The sequence below is a fragment of the Myotis brandtii genome, unplaced genomic scaffold, assembly GCF_000412655.1.
Source record: "Myotis brandtii unplaced genomic scaffold, ASM41265v1 scaffold931, whole genome shotgun sequence".
Taxonomy (NCBI): domain Eukaryota; kingdom Metazoa; phylum Chordata; class Mammalia; order Chiroptera; family Vespertilionidae; genus Myotis; species Myotis brandtii.
In genome coordinates this window covers 1,103,241-1,129,464 of record NW_005371843.1, presented here as the reverse complement: position 1 = coordinate 1,129,464, position 26,224 = coordinate 1,103,241, and the positions used below count along the sequence as shown (strand labels likewise).

Genomic DNA, 26,224 nt, shown 5'->3' with positions numbered 1-26,224 from the left:
GTACTTCCAAAGCTTGGCAAACTAATCTAAAATATATAGCACCTTACAAGCAACCATGCAAAGCTGGTATCAGGTTGCCTAAGAGAAGATCAGTGTGAACAAGAAGTTCCAACCAAATATCTTCCTTAAAGTGTTTAAAGAGTGATGGAAAACAGAGAACACTGAGGACTTTCCAAAGAACTGAGTGTCTCGTCCACAGGCACTGGGGTGCAGAGGGACATCTGGCTTATGAAGAAGGGACTCTGCAGCATGTTGCTTGGCCCCAGGAGGAGAAAGTGACACTCCAGTATAGGCTTAGGTGGATCCCCCAAAAGTCAGATGTTGAAGTCCTACCCCCATATCTCAGAATGTGACCTTATTTGGAAGTAGGGTCACTGCAGATACAATTAGTTGAACTGAGGCCATACTGGAGTAGGGTGAGGCCATAGTCGACTAGGACTGGTATCCCCATAAAAAGGGGAAATTTGGACATAGGCACAGGAAGAGTGGCATGTGAAGATGAAGGTAGAGATCAGGGTGATGCTTATACAAGCCATGAAACTCCACAGAGTGATAGCAAACCACCGAAAGCTAGGATGGAGGATCGAACTGTCTGTCACAGTTCTCAGAAACCAATACCTTGATCTTAAGGTTCTAGCCCCTCAAACCATGGGAGAAAATATATATCTGTTGTTTAAGCCACCAAGCTTGTGGTACTTTATTACCACAGCCCTAGCAAATGAATAGATTCCCTAAAGAAAGGTGGTGCTGGTTGGCTTTGGCTTTTTTCACCTAGAGAACAGATCTAAAGACAGACCTAAGCAAACAGTGGTTTTCCACGGTATCTTCATCATGCACTTTACCTACTCTGATGGTTTAGCAGTGCTACTAAGTTAGTCTACAAAAGAAATATGAGAATCTGAAAAGACTCTCTAGTTTGTGTTTAGTAAATTCCATACGGAAATTGTTTTGGAGGATAGTGGGGGAGGCCATGGTTGCAATCAGATATTAAAGTTTGATTTCCTACTATGCTGATTAATTGACTGAAGGACTTTGGCAAGTCACCTAATCTCTCTAAAATTCAGTTTTCCTTATCTTTAATTTGGGAATAATATCTGGCCCAAAGAAATGTTCAGAAGATTAGATACAGCAACTTACATGCTTAGTTCTATGGCTGGCACTTAGTGACAGTTTAGGAATTATGATAATGTGAATTCTTCTGAATTATATCTAGAGGTGGTGTTTCAATAGAAGAAAATATGATTTCTGAGGTGTAGTCAATTCTCAATAATCTATGGTAACAAGAAAAGATTTTTGTAGTACGTAATATCATTAATAATCTAAAAACTGCATTTTCCAAAATCAAAATCTTTATTGTTTTTATTATAAAACTTACATATGCTCACTATAAAATTTTAATTCTATAAATATGAGTACGGTGGAATTTTAATTTTATACTTCCAAACTCTAATATTCAGTAATTATTTTTCATATTCCTTTAGGTATGTCTGTATGTATGTTTAATAAACATGTTGTTTTAAACAAAATGAATCATATTATATATGCTGTTCTACAGATTAAATCAGCTCTGTTCAGTAATATATCTTAAACCTTTCCTACCATTACATATTATAAATAATTTCTCATTGTTTTAAAGTATTTATAATATAATGTCCCAATGATATACAAAAAAAAAGCCAAAAAAACACAACTATTTACCTAGGCTGTTTAAACATTTAGATTGTTTGCAATTTGTAAGAATCACAACAGTAAACCACAATAAGTTAAAACTACACTTTGGCGAATAGTACCTATTTTCTCCAATCTTTTGAGAATAAATTAAGGCATTGTTGGAAGGGAGGAAAGAAAAGTAGGAAAGAATAAGTTAAAAGTTTGTTAATTTATCTAATAATTTGGTGTGTATAATGTCAAATAATATATTTGAAAAACCTTATGTATAATTTTGTCTATAATTTTTCTGGGTGAGAATTTACTGAATTTGGTGGCATTTTTGGAGTTTGCATAACCTCAGATAAAAGCTACACAATCCAATAAAATTGGTATTCATTAAAAATATGATGAATCTAATCAAATGAATTTAGTCCCAGGTTTCAAATTCTATACAAAAAATTTACCAAATCAAAGCATAAAGTTATAGTTATTAAAACATTGTGGTGATTGTGTCAGGAATAGACACATAAATTGGAACAGAATATAAAAGTCTCAAAATGAACATATGTAAGAATTTATTAAGTGATAACGGTGACACTTCAACTTGGAGGTAAAATTATGTGCTACTCAAAATGCAGTTGGAAAAATTAGATATCTACCTGGAGAGAATAAGCGACATATTTTAATTTATACTCAAATGAAAGACTCAAATGTATAAAAAAACTTTAAAATTATTAGAAGGAAATAGATGCTAGTAAGAAAAATTATGATTAAATTAAGAACATAAAGCACTAGAAAAAAACTATAGGATATACATATATTTCCCATACATAAGAGAAAGTCTTTCTAAGCAACACACAAAACTCAAAGGACATAAATACAACAATTGGTAGAATTTACTACCTAAGTCATTCAACTTAGATACCTTGAAAGATATCATTAAGATCTTCAGAAGACAAGGAACAGTGGGAGAAAAATGTTTATTTAAAAAGTCAATACTTGATATTAAAAGTTCTTACAAATTTTTAAGAATAGAGTAATAAACCACTAGAAAAATGCACAAAAGATTTGGACAGTTCAAAAATACAAGAAGCAAATCACCACTGAACATGAAAAGATACTCAACCTGTAGTAATTGAAGAATTTGGAATAATTAAAACAACACTAAGATACCCATCAGATTTACACAAATTCTGCCATTGGTAAAAGTGCAAGTGCAGGAAAATGAACACTTTCATACACTCTATGTAGAAGAGCAAACAGAGCCTTATTGCAGTGTAATTTCAAAATGTGCATCAAATTCAAGTGCATTTATACTTTGGCCTAGCAGTCATACCTTGCAGTTTCTCTCCCACAGACTACTCACTTCTGCTTAAAAATACGTTCGCAAGGGTGTTACAGCATTATTTTCGTTGTTACCTGTATGACACATGCCAACTACCAAAACACATAAAATGGGTGACAAGATAACTAGAGGGCTCAGGAGGGCAAAAATACCCAGGAGAAACCTTGCTTGAGTGGATGCTCTACTATTCAGTTACTACTAAAAAGACTGGAGGAGATGTATGAGAAGGGACAAGACTTTTCCAGACACTCCCTCATTTCCAAGAAAGATCCAAATTCTGTATACTGAACATTCATAGTCATGCTTCTATTTTGTACCTTAATCTGTGCTTCTTTTCCATTTAAAATCAAGACAATACTTCAGAAAACTTAAAAGAAAAAGCTATCACATCAATGCTTTCTAGTACTGATGTCAAAAGCCAAAACGAATACTGACTATACACTGAAAACTACATACTGAATACTGACTACACATCTTCAACTGAAAACACACTCTTTTGGAGCAGAATACAAAGTCACATATTCGCTAAAGCTTGAGGGTAGAGCTATCATCAAGGAAACAATGTCCTTTTGGCCATGGACAGAATTATATCCTCACCAATAGATGACTATAATAATCTTTTCTCTGCTGTTTGTTAAAGGTCCATGAGTTGTAACTTCTACAGTCATGTTTATCTACCTAATTATATAGTGCAACCTGTGTTTGGAAAGTTAGCTTTGTTTTATTATAGTTTCCCACAGACAAAACAAAAATCTTGGTTGAAACTTATCCATTGAACAAAAAAACGACTACTATTTTCCTATTCAATTGATACCGATGTTGGATTTAAACACTGAAATGATGATAGCGATGCCTGTCCGGCTGAGCAGAGATTAAGAGATTTTAGGCTTAGAAATATCACCATATCCCCTCTTCCAAACGAATTCATCAGTAGGATATGAAAGTCAGTTTCTTAGGTCAATGGGGAGACACCATTCTCAGGCCTTCTAATCACACACCTGCTCCCAACCACTACTCACTCATTTGACTTATCCTTTCTCCCCAAACCAAAGGAACACTATTACCCTAGGATGGCACAGTAGCTTCCCTTTCTCACAGTTAGCACTCCCACAGAGCTTCTGGATCCCAGCACGGTACACTCCTAGAGTTGCTTGCAAAGAGGATCTCCACTTACCTGTGTGAGGACGACTGGATATCCAGGAGCGTAGTGATTAAGGACTGTCATGTCAAGTTGGACTACTGAAGGGAATCCCAACTCTGCCATTTAATTGGGGTGTCCTGGAGCACAGACTTAACCTCCCTCAGCATCAGTGTCTTTACCTGTAAAATGGGAATAATAAAAGTACTTATGTAACTGGAAAATCAATGGGTCTGTGCTGCCTGTCACTACCTAAGCCAAGTAAGCAGAGACAGGGGTGAATCATATATGAGTTTATTCTAATACTGCCCGCAGCATGGGAGAGCAGCAGCAGGTCATCCACAAAAATCTGCTCTACCTCTCCCGATAACCCAGCTGCTTATATTGGGTAGAAGGACAAAGATTATATGGGGAAGTAGGCAAAAGGTTATGCCAAATGGGCAGTTAACAGGTAATGCAGGCTGGAGATTTGCAAAGGCCTGGGGGTATGCAAAAGGCTGGGGGTTTTCAAAGGGCTGGCAGTTCTGGTTTCTGCAACAAAGTTGTTAATCTTTCCTTGATAATAGGCAGCTCCCTGATGGGGAGGATGGGCTGCTCCCAGATCCCATGTCCAACTCTCAGCCAGGTTAGAATGTGCTTTCTTTAATCAGAACAAAACAATCACGGTTAACAGAGTATGATTAACATTTCTTATAATTATAGATGGTCTCCAATACTCTATTTCTGCCCCTATCATTTACAGGGTCAGCAAGATTATCAAATTGACTGGTGGTACCCAGTACATAAAAGTACCAAAAAATATCAGTTTTTCATTCCTAGCATTCTCATTATCTACCTGCATACCCCCTGCCTTGGCCAGGCTTACTCAGTAGAACCGTTACACAAATCCCTCAAGGCCAAGGTACTGCTTACAGGTTTCCTTAGGCCACGGTCAAGTACCACACTGAAGGCAACTCTACCAACAGAGAGATGAGCTGGACAAGTTCCACCCAGAGACCCTGCCATGCTTGTACTCCGCTCCCTCCCCCACCCCCCCGCTTCGATTTCATTTTCTTGGGATTCAGATAAAAAAGATGAAAGTTCCATGGCTCTATGCCACCGTGTGTACACCTTCCTTCTAAAACCAGGCCCTCTGCAGTCTTCATTGTGCAGATATGTTTCCCTTGGTAGACTGTGACCTTGACGGAGGAAACAAAGTTTTCTTCTTTGTATTTCTTTGAGTGACTTGTCTTGTACTGTGTCTGGGGAAGAGTTAAGGCTAACTAAAGAATGAATGAATAGTAGTAATATTTATAAGCAAAACAATGGGACCAGCCTAAGGTAAAAGGGAATTTGCCTTGTTATTTCCCAACTCCCTTTGTTTCCAACTGTGAGAGATGTTCCTCCCCTTGGTTGTCATGATTTTCAGAATGCCTCAGCGTGTCTTCATCCAGGCTCTGGACTCCTTCCCCCCATCTCTCTGTATCAGAAACGCCTCTCTGCCCCCCTCCTCTCTCTCTTTCTCTCTCCTCCCCCGCCATGTGGCAATCTGGTGTGAATGCATTAATCAACCAGGTAAGCAGCCCTAAACAAAGTACTAATCAAAGTACTAATAAATCAAGGTAACAGAAAATCAAAAAATGTCATCCAAGGAAAGCCTGTCTGCAAAGAACCTAATATGCGTCATTATAATGGGACAATGCCTAGTTCCGTATCAGACAGGTGAGAGGAAGACACCTATTCGATCATCCTTTCCCCCTGGTATCCCCTGAAGTGGCTCTGAGAAATGCTGTTGTGTATGGAGGATCTGAATAAGTCTAGGCAGCTGCTGCTATACCAACTCTATCTTCTCTCTTTGTTATTTCCAGAGTCACCCTTGAAAGAATCTAAGTTCATGCAGAAGGCACTGTTTGAAGAACGGTTTCAGAGAAACTAGAGATAGCAGAAGGGTTATCTAGTTCCTCCTCAGAGGCCAGCAGCAGCATTGTTCCAAATACAATCAAGGGTTTGATTTCTTTGGATGACCACATGTAACCCCTGGAGACAGCCAGTGAGTAAACATGACCAAAGGCCGGTACTTTCCCTCTCGGTTGAAACTTCCAACTAAAAGAATCACAGCAGTTCTGTGAGAAAGTAAGGGGAAAACCCACCAATAACTGGTCAAGAAACGTTCAAGTATAACTGAAGAAATAACTGGGAGGAGAGGCAGAAAGCCTAACAAATCACTTGCTTTTCTGATGGCATCTCCGATGGATAGTACATCCTATCACCTAAGAGTTGCCTGGATTGGAGCATGGATTACACTATAATGATTACTCTATTTGATGAGAGTACATACTCTCTGAGGACAAATCTCCCATGGCATAGCAGTAACAGTGGATTCCGGTGAGTCACAGTGCCTGGGTTTGAGCACAGTGTCTGCTACTTCTATGTCTATAAAGTCTGTCTAGTTATTCCCTCTCTCCGGTCTTCATTTTCATTTTTTTCAAAATATACTATCTACCTCATAAGATTATTGTTGGTGTTGTATGTACTAAATCCATGTAAAACTCCAAGTCCAGGCTCAGGTATATATTATCACTCAATCTCTACCAACTGTGACCATTTCTGTTCTCCAACTACAGAGCCCAGTGCCCAAAAAATTCTCAAGTTCAATATGATTTAAAAAAATAAATCCCAAGAGTTGCCCCATGGAGCTGCTATTTTGGTGAATAAATTAGTCTAGACAATTATATCATTATATCATATCTCTGCTTACCTTATTAAACAATTATATATTTTATTCATTCAGTGACATTGTATTAAATATTGTGGCAACTGTATAGGGAAAATAGGAACTTAGAATATGTCAAGGGAGTAACTTGCTTTCTCAACAAACATATTTAAAACAGATACAGTTTTCCAAACACTGTGAAAAAACTAAGAAATGAGAAAAAGATATAATTTTACTTTAATAACATCTTACATTTATTATTCAACATAAAATAGGCAGTGTGTTAGGCTCCTTACCTATATTTGCTTATTAGTATGCTGACAAAAACCAGATTATTATTGTGTTCATTTTGAAGAGAGGAAAACAAGAGACTAAAAAAGACTCAGTAACTTGCTTGACATTTTTCAGCTAGAATTTTCCCTCACTTAAACCTCCTCGGTATTTCCAAAGCCTGTTCTTTTTCTACTCTTTTACTATTCCTCTTTCAACATCTCACCATAATGTCAGGCAGAATGAAATAAGTAAATGATTGTGGAGCCCAGGGAAGTAATAATGAATTTGGGTGGTGGGGGTAAAGAAATACTTTATTCAGGGCATTTAAAGTGAACCAGGTAAGTGAGATTACAGAGGAGAAAGAAGAAGAGAAAGAGGAAGAGGACTCCAGGAAGTAAAACTATACCAGCAAAGGCCCAGCAATGTCAAACTCCAGGGAGAGTAGATGTGTGCTGGGACATAGAAAATAGGCTGAAAGTAGGGACACATTAGATATAGATAGAGGTGGAATTTTCAGTGTTGGAAAACACTTTTCTTAAGAGTACAGAGAAAGTATTCCTGTATTTTCAAAGCTTGTTGCATAACTGAAGCAAAGATGAACTTGAGCCCTGCCTTAATTTTGGAGAACCATTACAATTCCTATTTAGCAGGTCTGATTTAAAGATGTTTGTACATATCACACACACACGTACACACACTCACACTGATATTTAAATAATCAGACATTGGTCATTCACTCTCCATTCATATTATGCCATTAGGCAAATTACCCAGAGATTATTCTCAATTCTACAAATTATCAATGAGCAAATATATATGGGAAGTCAATCTGTTGTAAGACCTGAAAGAGAGAGAGTTGGGGAGAGAGAGAGTTTGCTTTATTGGTGGCCCAGAGCAGCTGTTTTAAGCAGCAGATAGGGCTTAGGAAATGATGGGCCTGTGCATTGATATGCAGCATGGGGCAGGGGGAGTATGGAGAACTGTGGTCCTTCAAGATGATCTATTTCCCTCAGTTTTACAGACGAAAGGTTTAGGAAGCTCTGGATCTACACAGGGATTTAACACTCCGGTTCTTCACCATTTAGTGGTTCTGAGAGTGGCTCCTGCCTCTAGAACACGCCCGTTTGCCTCTAAAAGGAAGGCTTTTTTTGGCTACAGAGAAAGGAAGGTGGGAAGATAAAACAAACTTTAATTCATCTGTTCTTACTCATAGGCTTCCCATCAAGGACAGGTTTTATCCTTATTTAGAATCAATACTAAGTAAAGAAAGTATAAATATACCAATTGAAACACACTTTCTGTGGATGCCTTGGCAGCCACAGTTAAATTTGCTTGAGGTTCAGAGACACCATGCTCTTTCCCTAGATCTTATTCTGAAACCCTCAAGTGTTAAACTCAATCATTTCCTGAGATCCTTGATATAATAGGATATAATAGCATCTAGGATCTGCTAATAGGTGGTATTGTTTGTGGGGTTTTTTGGGGGGGTGGGGGGAAGAGTGGAGTTATAGTTCTGGGACAGAGTTAGGTAAATCCCTAAAAGACCACTGGAGTTTTTAAACCCTGACTGCTTATGTTGAATGTTTCCCCCAAGAGGTAAGAGCAGCTATATTTAAGTTGAGCATTATATTTCTGCAAAGAGTAAGAGGATCTAGGTGAAAAGGGGGAACTTCCCCTGGGGATTTCCCATAGGTTAGCCTCTTGTGAAGGGAATCAACCCTCAGGGTGCTCCTGGGATCTCTGTATGCCACCAGAGGAAGTGTCACAGACTCTGAACCAGGTGATTTTAATTCTCTACTGTCCCTCACACTAACTAGTTCTATGACTCAAAGGAAAGTCAAACTTCAAAGAGAGTTGAGAATCTTCCTCTGTAAATTAGGAGACCTGAACTGAAGTGTTTCCTAGGACCTTTCTAGCACTAATCTACTCCATTTCTTTGGGTTGTCCTGGGAAAACACAAGATGAGCCACAAGGTAAAGGCTCAGTGTTGAGTATTTTGAGAAAATAAAAGGGGTATACATGTTGGAAATCCAAAGTGTTAATGTCTGGATTTGTTCCTAGTTTAGGAAACCAGAAATCCTTTGGCCAATTCATTCTCTGGGTCAGTGAGTATCAAAAAGGCTCACTCCATTGAGAACAGTAGGAGTGGACTTATTTTCATAGAAGGTGGAACTAAAACAGCCTTGGGTGATGAGCCCAGGTCTTGGGCTACTCTCTGGTCACTTTCCCACCACAATATACTGCCTAGATATTCTCCTCCAGAACTTAAAGGAGAAGAGGTCATGGAATGGAAAGCAGATGATCTGGAAACCATCAAACCATTGTTTTCCGATTTCCAAAGACTAGCTCTAGAAGATGTTGCATATGAAAATGTTTCAAGGTGCAAAATGAGGAAAACCAGAAAATTCATCTCTATTTGGAGCTTCAACATTAGCATTTAAAAAGCTCAGTAAGACCCTAGCTGGTTTGGCTCAGTGGGTAGAGCATCGACCTGCAGACTCAAGGGTCTCGGGTTTGATTCCAGTCAAGGGCACATGCCCGGGTTGCTGGCTCAATCCCCAGTGGGGGGGCATGCAGGGAGGCAGTTGATCAATGATTCTCTCTCATCATTGATGTTTCTATCTCTCCCTCTTCTTTCCTCTCTGAAATCAATAAAAATATATTTTTTAAAAAAGCTTAGAAAGGTCCTACTGCAAAGAGACCTGTACATCTTTTTAAACTAGCATTTCCTAACTTATTTGACCAATGAAGACATACTCTACACAGATCACCAATTATCACTTATATGATTTGTAAATATATGGAAGTGATTACTTGTACAGATGTATGGAAATATCATTCTCCCTGCACTGTGAAATGACCATCTCACTTGTCTTACTTAACATGTGCTCATTTGCAACTCTTTTTCCTAATTATCTCACTCAAGTATGAAAGTATGAACAGGTTTGGTTTTCAGTACAGTATTTGACAGCCTGCTCCCAGTAGTTTTGTCATTCCAGACTTTGACCTCACACCTCAAAAGGACCTAGCAAAATACCTGCAAGCCAGGGATACTCAGTCACTTGTGATGACCCTGTAACTGATCTTTACAAAATATTTAGTAATTTTAATTAATCAAATGTAAAGGTCCAAGTTGATCACTTATATGTGGTATAATCGACTTCTACAGCCTTTGGTTTTGTAGGATACTATCCAATGATGCATACCCAACTTTTCATATGCCAGTGAGAGGACTGCAGCAAGTTAATCTTCGCTTAAATATAAACCCAGAGTAAAAAGAAGCCGCAAAAATCCTCCCTCAAAGCCAGTATACACAGTTAGGGTCAGCAGTTAAAGGCACATGTTCATCTGCTTAGTGACCTATCTTTACCCTTGGGAGTTGGTTCAGTTCCAGATAAACCCCAGTGGGGAGGAAGAATGGTCCAGACCAGAGTGGCCAGAGGGTCCATGTGGCCTGGAGTAGCTCCATGCAGTCCGGCCCAGCTCCAGGCCATCCTTGGCTGAAACCCCAAATGATAAGGTCACAGCCAATAACAAGTAGAAGATACAAATGGGCACAAGTAACCAGCCTTAGTCATATGCACATGTTGATCAGAGGGAATAAAAACAAATTATTTAAGATGAAATATGTTGGCGAGTACAAATATATAGATGGAGAAATTGGATCCCTTTTACAATTGTTGTGGGAATGCAAAATGGTATAGCCACTATAGAAAACAGATGGGGGCTCCTCAAAAATTTAAAAATAGAATGACCATATGACCCAGCAACCTCATTTCTGGTTATTTATCCAAAAGAATTGAAATTGGGATCTCAAAGAAATAGTAACACATCTATGTTCATTGCAGCATCATTCACGATAGCCAAGATGTGGAAGCAACCTAATTGTCCATTGACAGATGAATGGATAAGGAAAATATGGTGTACATACATACAATGAAATAATAATCAGCCTTTTGAAAAGTAAAATTCTGCCATATGTGACAACATAAATGAACCCTGAGAACCTTATGCTAAATGATACAAGCTAAATGACATAACAATAAATACTGCATGATTTCATTAATATGCAATATCTAAAATAGTCAAATTCATAGAATCGAAGAGTAGATTGGTGGCTTCCAGGGACCGGGGAGTGGGGGAGGAGGGAGGGAGAAATGGGGAATTATTGATCAATGGATGTAAAGTTTCAGTCAAGCAAAATGGAAAAGCTCTAGAGACCTGCTGTACAACATTGTTCCTACAGTCAACAACAATGCACACTTCAAAATTTAAGAGGTTAGCTCTCATGTTAAATGTTCTCACCACAATAAAAAATAGTTAAAAGTTGAAGTAAAAGTACTTGGGACATTGTAGGCTCTCAACGCATCGCATTATTATTCTTACTCAGTGGGTTCTGACAAGAGGGTTTATCTTTGTGAGTAAGAGGGTTTAGAATAGAGTCTGGTACACTGCATCCAAAATCCTCCTGATCCCTCAATTTTATCATCTATAAAATTAAAATTAAATGGAATTCTATAGGACAGATAGCATGTCAGCAGTATGTTAAACTTAAAAAAAAATAGGATAGTCTAAAGGCCTCACCACTTTATCATTATTAGCTGGTCGTTCTTTGAAGTTTACAACCTCCAGATGACCTCGACACATCTCTCTTGACTTACTCCACTTTTCTCTTTTCTTTCTCTCCTTGTTTCCCTTCTCATTTCTCTCTCCTATTTCTTCTCTTTCTGATCTCTTATATGCCAAGTCAACCATAGTCATTCAAATGCCTACTCCCCTCCTGTGAGAGAGAGAGAGAGAGAGAGAGAGAGAGGAAAACAATGTCCCTGTTGGGGAAGCAAGTGAACAGGTTCCCTTTCTAGATATGCTAGCCATAGAGTGAAGAAGAGGGACAAGCTCTGGTGATAGAAGGTGCCACCCATTTCAGAATCTGAGGGACAATGGGATAGAGATCATTTTTCTTAATCTACCATAAAATTCCGGTAACGTACCCCCACCACTCTCCTCCTGAACTCATTAGCAGTGCACTCAGAGCACTTGATTCTTGGCTTAACTGCCTTTGATTGTGATGAGGATACACATCAGCCCCTAGTACCTAGGGTTCTGTCCAGCTGCTGTCCAAGACATATTGGCTCTTTCTTTTAACTGGAAATTATTTACTTAACAATTATTCCCCAGAATTCATGTCAGGCAGCTACTAACAGGAAAAACAGGCAAATACAATTGTTTAAAAGTTTTTATGGATCCATAATAATATATATGCATGCGAGCATCTCTCTTATGGACATAAACAATGTATAAGTCATCTTTTTTAAATTAAGTGAAAATGTATATAGAAAAAAAGCACGAATTACAACTTCACAAAGGGAGCACACCCATATAACCATCACCCCAACCAAGAAATAGAACATTTCAAACATCCCAGAGTATCCTATCACTCTTTCTTTCAACCACCACCCCTCCAAGGGTCACACTATGCAGAGTTCTGTAATCATGGATGAATTTGTCTGTTTTTGAACTTCATTCAAATAAAATTACTCAGTCTATAGTCTCTTGTGTTTGACTTCTACTTCTCACCATGTGGCTACATGCAGCAAAAAGCCATTTGTTTCATAGATATAGATTAATCCTCACCAGTAGATTTCAATTAACTTGATATATCAATCCTGGCATACTTCTGAGTGCTTATAAGCAGGCGATATGTAGAGGCAAGATCAACAATTTCATTAACTCAGACAGTTCTACTTATTCTTTCTCAGACAGGCTTCCACTTGGCAATAGCCTGAAAAGTATTATCAAATTATATATTTCTTGTCTCCCTTTACTAGGCTCTGCCCCACCAGTTATTGGACCCCTCTCTCCACCAGCTCTTGTACTCCACTCAGAAATTCCCAAAGATATGAACATCAGGGAGTCTGAAGTGTAAAGTTTTCCTTCACTATCAATATAGAAAAAAATACATGGGCAGAGAATGTTGGACACTTTTCAACCACTGGCTAACTGGATCTTCGCGCTCAAGATTCACTATTTTACCTGAGGTGCCATGGATGTCCACATGATTATATACAAGAAGCATTTGTTATCACATAAAAAATTATTTAGGGTTTGTCTGTACCAATCCTTTTTCTACCAGCTGTAGTAGGTGAAGATAAATGAGATTTGACTATAATGAACTAAAGTCAGGGTAAATATTACACCAAAACAAATGGATGCTCAGAGACCATGTATGTGGTTCACCCAGCCATGGAAAAAGCCCTGGAGTATGAAAGACAGACACGCTAAAAATGGAAACAAGAGAGCATACCAGGCAATACGGTCGCTCCACAATGTCATGCTTGCCCATCCAAAAGGGGCAAAAATAGAAGTATTTTGGAACTTAGCACCAGTGATATTCAAGCCTAATTTCCAGCAAGGTCAAGACTAATAGTGCGTTATTTGTTTTACTAACTTAGGTTGTGAGCGCCTTGGGCGGATCCGGTGCCTTCTTCTATATCTCACTTAGCGCCAAGAACTCTGTTAGCCATCAACAAAACCATAATAGACCTAGAGTCTTCTCCAAAGGCCAATAAAAACACACACGCTGAGCTAATGGAGACATTTACAGGCGGAGGAGCCCAGTTTCCTTTCTGAAAATGCCACCAAGGCAGCCGAGCTAATTAGGTTTTAGTAAACGACACTGACTGACCGGAATGGCCCACCTGTCTGGAGCTTGGTGTGTGCACCAAGACTGTTTTCTACTTGTTTTTGTTTTTGTTCTTCTATTTTTGGAATTTCAAAAGGTGCTCTCTGAGATCTAGCCTGTGAGTTCACAGTAATTTCAGGAAAATGGGAATATAGGACTTAACACTGCAAAGAATAAATTTATTCATTTGGGACTGTTTGATCATTCTTCTCCCTCCCCTATTATAGTCCTTTTGGAGAAACCTAAAAAAAATAATAATTTTGTCCAAGTCCACTCTGAAATGCAGTGACAATTCCAGGAACGAAATTCCGATGTTTTTTGCAGCCTTGTCTGTGACCCCGCCTAGGAGTAGTCATAATTTTCCCAGTATCCTTACCATAAGTGTTCTTTAATGGTCCAGCTCAACCCTTGTTTGTGTTTCTGAAAATAATGCAAATTGATGGAGATAGGGATCACGGACATGAGACACCAACACAGACTCAAACATTAGCAGGCCTCTCCGTGAACAAGAATGACTTACACCCAGAGAAAGACCACATCTGATAAAGGCGAGTTGCTGAAAACTCACTGTTTTAATGGGGTTTCTATTATAAATACTTAGAACACAAATGTTTCTGTGTCCCTCATATTTTCTTCCTCTGAAATATTAGTAGAAAATGATACAACTGCAACTCATGGCCTTTATCCACCAAAAATAAATAAACGACAAGTTTTAAAGGAGTCAAAATATACTGGCAAAAAGCATACCAGAAAGTTGCAATGCAATATGATAGAGCAGAGAGAGAATGAGCCACGGAGGCAGGTAAACCTGACTGCCAATTCAAGTTTTTTATAAGTTTTGTAGTTTTCTAAGTCTCTCTCAGTTTAATTTTCTCATCTATAGAATTGGGATTAATATATTTATTCAGAGCTCTTTTCAATCGCAAATATCAGAAACTTAACCCAAACTTGCTTAAGAAAAAAAAAGTAAAACTAAAAGTAATGTATTGACTATGTAATAGAAAAGCCAGTTTCTGGCACACCTGATTCAGGTGCTCAATACTGTCAGGAAGTGACCTTTCCTATACACCTTCTTTCTAATGAAATGGCTGAATTTTTAAGAAGGCTTTTCCATAATGACTGTGCCCAGAACTCAAGAATAATATCTTCCCAGCTTCAAGTCCTGTTCAATGAAAACTTGTCCTGCCAACAGTTTAAGAATCCAACCTCATTCCGATCATTTATATGTTCACACCTGAAAAGAATCCCAAGGTACCCCAGACTGCTATTACCCGGATGAAGATAAATGGCTTGTAGAAAGAACAAAGCAACCATTGTTCCCTATAATGCAGCTCAGGGTTGTAAAAGCAGGTAAAACTTATCCCAGGACCTATAATTTCCATTAAGATAATAATAAAGTAATTCTTATAGGTGACTATTTGACATCCAGGAAATATTTGCCTGTATTGACACCTGCGAGCATACAGCACAACTTAGTAGTGAAATCTCCATGATCTACACAATATTCTGCCAAAATTAGGTGAGGCTGCAAGGGTGAGACTTTAGATGGATTGAAGGGAGCAGAAGAATGAGCCCAGCAAAGAACAGAAAGGTCATTCAAAGGTGAAATAATAAAACAAGCTAATGACTATATATTTTTCATATAAGAAAATATTGTGGGTAAGATGAGCATTCTAACTAATAGGAAATGACATATTATAACCTAAATTTGTAAATATTAGTAGGAAGAGTTTGCATACCTACAGCAAAAATAATAGTTGCAGGATTAGGTTGTATAAAATGTCATTAGCAAAGAAAGATATGTTTGAAGTACTCATTCAACATAGTTCTTTGAAAAGATACTCTTCTATCTTAAGCTGGTCTGCTCTCAGTGAGGTAGCCTGTGTGAAAACATAAATTTTACAAATGATGTTCAGACCTCTTCATTATAGAACACAATTAGCTCCTTCCAGTAAAGATGAGGATTTATTGGTTTAAGCATGTTAATAAAAGCCTGGCTGCAATTGAGAAACAGAAAGTAGTCTCAAATGAGAAAATTGCATTAATATACATGATGTGGGTTCTAACTGGGGCCAAAATGAAAACTATTTCCTGGATTTCAGATAGAGGTCTGTCCAAAAACAACCTTATTTTTAGCATTTTGAAGGAAGACTTCAAATAAATAACGAAAAGCAAGACAGGATATTTAACCAAATGTGAAAAGAGGTTTTGTAAACACATTGGGCGTGCCAATCATAAATAATTTTTGCAAGCAATACTAAGCCAGAGTTATCATCCTTCCGGTAATGCACCTACATCAGGCACCAAAAATCTTTATTTCTGGCTATGACGAATTCAGATAAGTTATCCCATTCTCAAAAAGATGTCTACTGGAGGCTCTGCTGGCTGCCAGAAGCAGTATCCTCTCAAAATAAAAACCTCTTCTCAGTTTGACTTATGTCTGTTATGATAATCTTGGGGAATTTACCAGTCTGAGAGATTTATTGCATGGAAATGAAGTGTTTTCAAAGTTTGAAGAAATTCACTCCATATTTCGGGAAATGAACATGTGATGCATTTTGCAGGTTGTTTTAACAGAGGCAATAGCTCTTTCCACGGGACGTTATGAGTTGCTGATTATAAACTGTGGCAGGTTCACAATCAAGAAGCAAAAACAAAGCATTAAAATAAATGAATATAATAAACTAAAATCTTGAGAAAACGAGGGCATTTGAAGGTCATAATGGCATCACATTAGGTTCCAAAACAAAAAATTCAGTGATTCATCCAATTACTGGTATATTTTATTGGTATAAACTTACAAATATGAACACACTGGGGAGTGTCTCCACCAAGTATTACTGGATTCTATGATGCCTACCAAGCATCTCTGTTGCTATGGGTCCTATATCTTTGTGTTTGCAGCCCATAGGAAAGGAACCATTCTTCAACTCTTTCTCCAGCCAAGAGCGTGGAAGCCAAAACAGAGTTAACGAGGTGGCTCAACAAACAGAAAATTTTGATTATAAGAAGAGTGTGCACAGCTTTCTGGAGTCTGATTAGCTACAGAAAATCAAGTCAGCCTTGGTGTATTGCTCATAGGAGAGACACCTAACCTGGTCTCCAGAAAACGGGGAGGCTGCTGTGAGCAGGGGAAATGTAAGCCAGAGCCTGAAGGAAGAAGACAAGGAGCTATTCAGATAAATAAGATGGGACGGCCATGTGCAAAGAAGCATTAGCCAGGGGAGACATGGCTCTTTTGGGGAACTGGTAAGTGTTTAGTAGAGAGAAAGAGCGAAGTACATAATGGGGAAGCCTGGGGAGAGAGGATGTTAGAAATGTAAGCAGAGACAATATCATGCAAAATCTTGTAGGTCATGACCAGGATCTGCACTTTAATCTAAGAGCAATGGAGAGTTATAAATCATCAGAAAGGGGAAGCCTGGGGAGAGAGGATGTTAGAAATGTAAGCAAAATCTTGTAGGTCATGATCAGGATCTGCACTTTATTCTAAGAGCAATGGAGAGTTATAAATCATCAGGAAACCCTACCATCCCTACATATAAAATGTATGCAGAATTGACCACATTTTTTACACATTTTCATCCCAATCATGGTCCAAGCCACTACCAGCTCCTGCCCAGAGTCTTACAGTTGCCTCCTAACTGACCTCCTCCTAACTGACCTGCCTGCCTTCCCTGCTCCCTTCAGGCTCTTCTCCTCCCCCGAGTACTCCCTACACCTCGACCCTGCTGTACTTTTCTCCAAAACACCATCTGCCATGTTCTATACTGACTTACAAGTTCCTCATCTGTCTCTGCTGCCAGAGGGCAGAATAAACTCGTTTTGTTCAATGCTATATCCTTTGCTTTTAGAGCAGTGACAGGCACAAAGTAGATGCTCACAAAAACTTTGTTAATTGAGGATGTGCTTATGTTTCTTATATTCAGAACTGCTGCGGTGGCTTACCATTTCACATTTGTGAAAAGTTAGAATCTAACCATGGCTCCCAGGGCCCTACAGAATCGGGTCCTCCCGCCTCCTCTCAGCTTTCATCTCTTCCCACTTTCCCACTTGCTCCTGAGATGCCCTGAGCTTTCCATTCCCTGACTACATCGCAAGCTGGCTTCACCCCCCAGGGCCTTTGCACTTCCTGTTCCCTCTTGTTCCACAGAGCTGTGTAATTTGATCCTACACTTCCTTCAAATATGCTCAAATGTTACCTGCCCAGAGAGGCCTTTCTCTACCACCCCCATACAATAGCAGCCCCTTCCTGCCACCTGCTCTTCTCTTCTCCTTACCTAGCTTTATTTTTTTCATAGCAATGAAAAGATAATTCTAACGCAAAATTATGTGTATTGCCTGCCTTTCTCTACAAGAAGATCAATTCTATGACGGCAGTGGATTCATTTAGGTCATGACTGTTTGCTGGCACTTAGAACTATGCCCGATCCATGTTAAGTAATTGCATTAGTGAGGAGCCAACTAGGAATCAGGAAACATCAGTTATGTGAGGAGAAGGAATTTAACATAAAGAAGTGTTGCCCAGCCGGCGTGGCTCGGTGTTTGACAGTTCAATTCCTGGACAGGAAGGAAACATCAGTTATGTGAGGAGAAGGAATTTAACATAAAGAAGTGTTGCCCAGCCAGCGTGGCTCATTGTTTGACAGTTCAATTCCTGGACAGGGCATATGCCCGGGTTGCAGGCTCGATCCTCAGTGTGGGGTGTGCAGGAGGCAACCAATCAATGATTCTCTCTCATCAGTGATGTTTCTCTCTCTCTCCCTCTTCCTTCTTCTCTGAAATCAATAAAAATACATTTTTTTAAAAAGAAGCGTGAACTACTGTATGATTATTACCAGAAAGGATACAAAGAGAACCCTCAAGTGTCCCAGAAGTAAAAACAGCAGAAAACAACTGCCACCCCTCAGTCTGGGGGAAAGGAAGATGTCGGAGTTATTAAATCTTAGAAACCTGGAGGAGGATGCTTGCGGAGCTGGAACTCGGGGCTCTGAGGAGGGGTCTCTCCATGGGTGGTGCCTCTGAGCTCCAAGGAAGAACATGGGCCCCAGATCTTTAAGGAATGGTCTCTGCAGGCTGGGCAGCTAGCAAGATGGCAAGTGTGATGAAATGGGTTCTGTTCGAGCTGGAAGAATTAACTGCATGTTGGATCCAGCTGTTGAAATGATAAGGAAAAACTGCTATGGAGTGAAGAAGTATTGTTTGGGTGATTCTACTGGAAGCTGGGAGGAAGAATATCCCTCCTTCTTCTTCAGGCCTTGCTGTCTCCCTCTGTTGTTCCTTATTGGTGGAGCCTACCATGGAGCCACCTGGCCAAGCCAAAATATTTGCACAGTCCCAGCTCAGGCAGCATCACAAAGCTGAGTATAGAAACATGGGTTTGAAACTGAGAAACAATAACGTAATAACTGCACAGTTCTCAGTAAATTTCTGTTGAAAGGAGCAATTGGAACGTCTTCAAAAATTATTTTAATTGCTCACAAAATTAAACACACTGTTGAATGTCATAAACAGAAATTTTAAAAAATTATCCAAAGGACACAGCGGCAAGTGAGGCTTGTCAACAGGGTAGGCTCAAGTAGAATAATCAATTTGTAGTTGCAGGTAGCGACTACATTCTGTTTCCTGGCAGCTGAGTCAAAAATGGAAATTTCCCATGCATTCAAATTTAATTATAACAGTCTAGAGAGAGCAGCAGGGAGGTGTAAAAATAAAGTTAATTTTTTTTTCAGAGCACAGATTTGATTCTTTCAGTATGTGTATTTGTTTGAAAGCTTAGAGTTCAAAACCAGGCAACATAAAATAAGATTTAGTCTTGTTTAAGGTTTATCTTACAGAACTGTGTGTGTGTATGTCCAGCTGCTGACCTCATCTATAAAAGTACATCAATAAAAAAACTAGCAAAGATCTCATTTTAAAAACTAAGATCCTCAAGACCCACCAGGATGAATTAGGAGCAAAATGCATGCTTGACTAAGAGAATAAATCTACTTGTACACTAAGAGTGACTAAATCCCTACAAAAGACAGAATAAATTGACTTGTTGCCTGAGGATATTTAAAATTGAATGTCTACTACATATAATGATTTTTTGTTTTGCAGAATTTTATGCTGAGTTGCTCCTTATGAAAATACAATGTCAATAGACCCACACTGCTTCTTAAGTTCATTCTGAGTGAATAGGACAAGGTTAACACATAAAGGAGGACACTTGTAATTCTCTGTTACAACAGGGATAGTCAATTCATTTCATACCTGTACTATGCTGATAAAGATTGAAAACAGGTGCTAGAACTTAGTCCTATGTGACATTGCCTCAGACTAGATTGCATTTCATCATGAAAATATTTCTGCCTACTCCAATTTTGGAAAATATAATGAATGAAAGAGATAGTAATAGCTGAGGTGGACTGTCTGGGTTGCATGAATTGGCCCATAGACAATTGTTTTCCATGGAATCAGAGGTGGATGATGGAGCAGTACTGAGGTTTCCTATATTCAACTATAATTAAATGTCTAATGGAGCAGACATTCAATCTTAAATATCCAAATTCAAGCCTTAAGAGGGTCTTAAACTTGAGGCATATCAGTGCAAGTGCATTTAAATAAACAGTAATATTTTCAATTTCAAAAACATGGTTTAGAAAGACAATCTCAAGAAAATTAGAGGACAAGGCCACAGTCTAGGAGAAAATATTTGCCAGACACATCTGATAAAGGATTAGTATCCAAAATATACAAATATCTTTTAAAACTCAACAATAAGGAAACAAACAACCTGATTTAAACATGGACCAAAGACACAGACAAATACCTAATCAAAGAGTATATCCAAATGGCCAATAAGTATATGAAAAGATGTTCCATATCATTTGTCATTAAGGAAATGCAAATTAAAACAACAATAATATATTAGTGCATACTTATTAGAATGGCCAAATCCAGAACATTGCCAACACCAAATGCTGGTGAGGATATGGAGCAACAGCAACTCTCATTCATTGCTGATGGGAGTGAAAAATGGCATAATCATTTAGGGAAATATTTTGGCAGTTTCTTACAAAACTAAACACATTCTTCTCACACAATCCAGCAATCATGCTTCTTGATATTCACCCAAATGAATCTAAACATTATGTCCACAAAAAAGTGCACATGGATGTTTACAGCAGCTTTATTCATAATTGCTAAAATTTGAAAGCAACCAAGATGTCCTTCAGTAAGCAAGTGAATCAACTGGGCTATATCCAGACAATGGATATATTTGGTGATAAAAAGAAAAGAATTATCAAGCTATGAAAAGACATGGAGGAAACGTAAATGCATATTATTAAATGAAGGAAGATTATAACAAATACACCGCTCTGGTGTGGAATGGGGGAAGTCAAATGTTGGGGCGGTGCAGGGGCGGGGAAGAAGGATTATGGAAGCTCTGTACTTTCTGCTCATAGTTGCTGTGAACCTGCCTGGCCAGTGTCGCTCAGTGGTTGAGTGCCAACCTATGAACCAGGAGGTCACGGTTCAATTCCTGGCTGGGGGCTTGCAGGAATTGAAGACAGCTGATTAATGATTTCCTCTCATCATTGATGTTTTTATCTCTCTCTCCCTCTCCCTTCCTCTCTGAAATCAATAAAAAAATATACATATATATTTAAAGTTGATGTGAATCTAAAACTGCTCTAAAAATTACAGTGTATTAATTTTTTTAAAAGCATGGATTGATTGGCTACTACATTGAAAGTCATATTTTATCATGACTTGCTTTCTTCCTCTCTTACTTATGGGGGAGGAGGTAGTGGCCCAATATGTCTATTTCTCACCTGTAGACCGGCTCATAACTTACTCTATTTTCCATCATTTTCTTCATTCCATCTCCTATACTTCTGTTAATGACATGTGTTACATTTTTTTTAATTGCTCCCTTGGATAGCAATAAAAAGTTTTACTTGAGCCGTAACCGGTTTGGCTCAATGGATAGAGTGTCAACCTGCGGACTCAAGGATCCCAGGTTCGATTCCGGTCCAGGGCATGTACCTTGGTTGCGGGCACATCCCTAGGAGGGAGTGTGCAGGAGGCAGCTGATCGATGTTTCTCTCTCATCGATGTTTCTAACTCTCTATCCCTCTCCCTTCTTCTCTGTAAAAAATCAATAAAATATATTTTAAAAAAGTTTTACTTGAAAAGTGACCGAAATTATTTAAATTGGTGCCCTGGAGACTAACTAGTTAGAACTCTTTAAGAAATTCTGATCATGCCAGCCTTGCCAATCTCTCTTCTCATTATTCATTGATTCAAAATTCCATTAATCCTCTATGATGAGAACTCTCCAGAAGTCTTTATAAGAAATGCTTTCTGCTTCATGGTATTTCTTACATATCATTCAGTCGGCTTGCCCTCAGGAGGCCTGATCACAAGGTGAAATGGGAGAGAGAAGGTGAGTGGGTCAGATATATTCTATCACTCACAGGAGCACCTTGTTGATGATCATAACAGCTACCTGTTATGAATCATCAAGCATGTGTCAGACACTGTGCTGGGTATTTAAATGAAAGTAAGTATTGTGTCCTTTGTGGTTAAGGAAACCAAGGCTCAGACCTAACTTTTTAAAAGGCCATTAACCTGGGTTGGTTTCTGGATCCTCTGTTTGCAAGTGTCAAAAACAGGATTCCAATTAATTCAGGCAAAAGGGGTAAAGTTTGACTAAAAATTCCAAAGAAGTTTAAACAAACAGACTGAAAGAAGGTCACAGGTCAGCAGGGCCTCAGGAAGGCACAGAGCCAGCAACTTGAAGCTTCCCAAGACTTTGTCTTGCTCCTGCCTGGACTGCTCTGCATGGGCCTTTATTCCCTCATTACAGACAAGTTTTCTTTTTTGGCAAGAAACTGAGCTATTGACAGGTCCAAAAATTTATATCTCAATTGTTTGGCCCTGGAGAGATACTAACTCTCTTTGCACTTATCAGTTCAAAAGATTCTGGCAAAAAAAGTTATTTTTATCCTACCTACCCCACTAGGCTAATAAACTTATCCTATTCCTAAAGAAACCATATGGATGTCAAGAAACGGGAGTGGGATGAGAAGGAAGATCCAGGTAAATTGGAAACCATTATCATAAGACAAACTCAGAGATGCTCACTACAAAAACCATGATGTAGGGCCTGCAAGTAGTATTCTCATTATGCAGATGAGGAAAATAAAAGCTAAGAAATTCAAAGAAATTAAAGTGTGCCCAACACAACCCAATAAATAAGTAGGTGGACTTCACACAGTTTTCTGTGTTTTTTTGTCTCTATCTGTTTCCAATTCTAAGAAGAGAAAATGGTTCAGAGAAAGCTATTGCTAGAGAGGTGATGCACAGCACTTCACAGGACTAGTGGATGCCAGTGGAACTTAAAGTCCACATGTTGGATTAAAGCCCAGTCCCTCTGACATCCATGCTGTGTGTATTTATCCTGAATTACAAGACAAAGACAGCCATGCAGAAATCTGGGAAGAGGTGAGAAAAGGGGAAGAAGAATGGGATCATTCCAAAGAGAAGGAAGTTCAAGTGCAAAGACCTTTACAGAAGGAAACAAGCCTGACCTGTTCACAGGGCTGAAATAAAGCAAGGATGACTATATCTCAGCAGCTGAGTTGAGAAATATGAGAAGAGGTTTGACAGGTGAGCATGATCTGGATCCTGCAGGGGTTAGTAGGCCAAAGCCAAAAGCTTTACATGTTTAATGGGAAGTCACTGAATAGTTTTATAGGAAAGTAACATAATCTGATTTGTAGTGTAGAAGGATGACTCTGAAGGAAGAATTGTGTGAGGGGAGGACACATGTGGAGACTGGAGGACATTGTAGAAGAATAGGCAAGAGATGGTGGAGGCTTGAACTCAATTTTAGCAGTGAGATTTGTGACCAGTAGATGGATTCCAGGCACATTTTGGAGAAAAAGCTCACACTGTGCATAGAGTGTGAAGAAAATAAAGTAACCAGCTCTCTCCTAAATCCTAGATATTTGGCTATACAACAGGTTGTGTGATAAGGACATTTATTGAGATAACAAAACTTTATGGTAAAGCAGATAGAGTGGGTGAGTGGGTGGGTGGGAGTGGATACTTCTGTTTTACTTCAGTGTTATGACTAGTATGCCTACTAGACATCTAAGTGGAGATGTCCTATAGGTAGTTAGGCATATGAGTTTACAATTCAGGAAGGGGCTGGAATTGGAGATGCTGTAAAAAGCCATAGTCTTCAGCTTATAGATTTCCCTGGAATAAATGAATTCCCTAAGGAGACACTGTAGATAAAGAAACCAAGAGAGGGCATGTGCCAGGGGGTAGGTGAGGCCAGGGAAGGTCAATGGTGAAAAAAAAAGGATACATATGTACTACTACATGTAATACTTTAAACAATAAAATAAAATTAAAATTAAAAAAAGAAACCAAGAGAGATAAGTGTAGAGCCTTGTGTCACACCAAAATTTAGAAGGCTGGTGGAGAAGGAGCAGACAGCAAGTCACTCAAGGTATAGTGTGTTTGGTGGCAGAAAAAGGGCTTCAAAGTCAAAGAACCCTAAAGAAAAAAAGTCAACAACAACAAATGCTACCAAATGCAAGAGATCAAATAAATAAGGATAGAGACATTTGGATCAGAATTCTTTCTGCTGCAAGCTACAGAAATCCAATCAAGATTATCTTCAACAATATGGGGCTAGTTATCTCACATATCAATATATCTAAACCATGAGTTGTCTATATTTCCTTTATTCAAAGGATCAATAACACTACCACGAAACAGATACTTTCATCTTGTTTTTCTGCTATCCTCAGAGTGTGAACAATGTCTTTTTATATGCTAGCAAGATTACTATACGTCTTCAAAATCTCATATAGATATAACCACATCCAAGAAAGGAGGGTTTTTCTTTTATGCTTCTCTATTTAATAGGAAGTGCCCATATATGCCCCATCAGACCTTTACTCAAAACCCATAGGCTTAGTTTGATCTTAAACCAAAGTCTAAACCAGTCATTGGAAAGAAAAATTACCCCCCCCCTTTTATATTTTGCTTAGATCAATTACAATTCACATTCCAAGGAATGGGAAGGGGTTTGGTTATCTTCCCTTATCTCATGAGGAAAAAAAAGTCCAAATATCATAAAAGTCTTAACTAAAGTAAGTAGAAGATGAAGACTAAAAAGAAGAGGAGGAGGTTGAGAAAAACAGAGGAGGAAGAAGAAAACGAACAGGTGAAGAAAGAGAAGAAGAAAAGAAGAGGCAGGATGGAAATATATTTGGGATAGATAACTAACAGTATCCACTTCCACAGTTTTATAAAGACAGTGTCAGTGGAGAGTGGAACTAAAAATTCTTTTAGAGAAACTGCAGAAAGAAGGGGACGTGAAGAAGACAGTAAACATAAACAATATTTTAAGAAGTTCTGATGTAAAGGGAAGGTCAACCTAACAGCTTCCAAAGAAGGATATAGTCAAAGAAATTTGGGGTTGGTTTTAGTTATATTTTTAGGGGAGGTGATTTAGTGGCATTTTTGTATGTCAGTATGAATTACCCTAAAATGGGAGAGAATTTATGTAAGTAATGTGACAACTGCAGGAGCCAACTCCTCCAGAAAATGAGATGGAAAAAAATCTGAGACGTTAATAGAGAGTTTGGTGTTAGTAGCAAAAATAAGCCTGTCCTTTTAATAGGATGAGTTAGTCAGTAGTTGAGTACAAATGTTGACAGGCTCATGGAATTTTCAGAAGAAGAGGTTGTTCACATCCAATTGTATCTAATTTCTCCATAAAGTGAGCTTCAATATTATGAAAAAAGTATGCAGATGAAGAGGGGATGTTTGAAATTTAGGGAGAGAAGATAAGTGAGAGGCTCTGAGACTGAGGAAATGCATTGACTATTATGGGGCAGGTAGGAAGAGTTCAGATTTTCAAAATAATTTTTACTGTTACAACACTGGCAATGACTTAGTGGATAGTTTGGTTTGGTTGGGATGGGATTTTTCCAGATAACAAGGACAGTGGAGGGGGAAATGAAGCAAAGGAGGTAAGAGTGTTTTCAAGAAGGTGTTATAGTACTAGATCATGAAATTTTTAGGCTAAATAAGAAGAGAAGTAAGGCCAATGCTTTGAAAATCTGAATGAAGTCAGATAATGTTTGTTGTGGGAGCAGTAAAAAAAATAAACTGAAAATGTAGAAGGTGAGTAGAAGATAGTCAGAAAATGGCAGGTTTGAAATTAAAATTTTGAAAGTGGGCTATTGATGATAACAAGACAGCTGATAGTTGGAGCTAAAGACACCCAGGATCTGGGGGTCTAGGATGTCCACTTCCTGGCTCTTCCACTTATTAGCTGGTGATCATGGATAAGGTACTTTACATCTACATGTCTCTGTCTCTTTATCTAAAAAAGAAGGATAATAATATAAGCTAATTCATAGAGCTGTT

At 38.6% G+C, this 26,224-nt stretch overlaps 1 long non-coding RNA gene across 1 annotated transcript in view; it reads right to left on the bottom strand.

The window, feature by feature from the left end:
- The window catches only part of LOC102246011, a 218,397-nt gene that overhangs the window by 107,917 nt on the left and 84,256 nt on the right, over window positions 1-26,224 (bottom strand). Inside the window, exon 3 of the long non-coding RNA XR_314688.2 lies at window positions 4,170-4,315. This is a non-coding gene — a long non-coding RNA (uncharacterized LOC102246011). The remainder of the gene's footprint in view (window positions 1-4,169; window positions 4,316-26,224) is intronic.